The following is a 330-nucleotide window of genomic DNA, read 5'->3' as shown; positions in this document are numbered from 1 at the left end:
CAACCTAATCGATATAATGTTAGTTTTCTAGTTCAGCAACATTCCACAAGCTGATTGTTTGACGCCAAAACTAATATTTTTTTTCTGCTCTTGCAAACAGAAGTTTTCCGGCGTAAAAAGGTAATTATGTAACAGATGATGGTCACATACTAGCATCGCTTAACCGACCGCCGTGACCACTAACAAGCCGACAACTTTCCCCAATTTCTAACTTAAAGTATGCTGTCACGAGAAGAGCTATAATGCTGCACACATGTTAGTGCCCAGTTCCTGCGGCTTGTTCCTCAGGGAAATGTTTCAGGCATCTCACTAATTGGTAAAATTGATCCA

Source organism: Penaeus monodon, chromosome 19 (genome assembly GCF_015228065.2).
Source record: "Penaeus monodon isolate SGIC_2016 chromosome 19, NSTDA_Pmon_1, whole genome shotgun sequence".
In the NCBI taxonomy this organism is placed as follows: Eukaryota; Metazoa; Arthropoda; class Malacostraca; order Decapoda; family Penaeidae; genus Penaeus; species Penaeus monodon.
Note: the sequence above shows the minus strand (reverse complement) of the source record.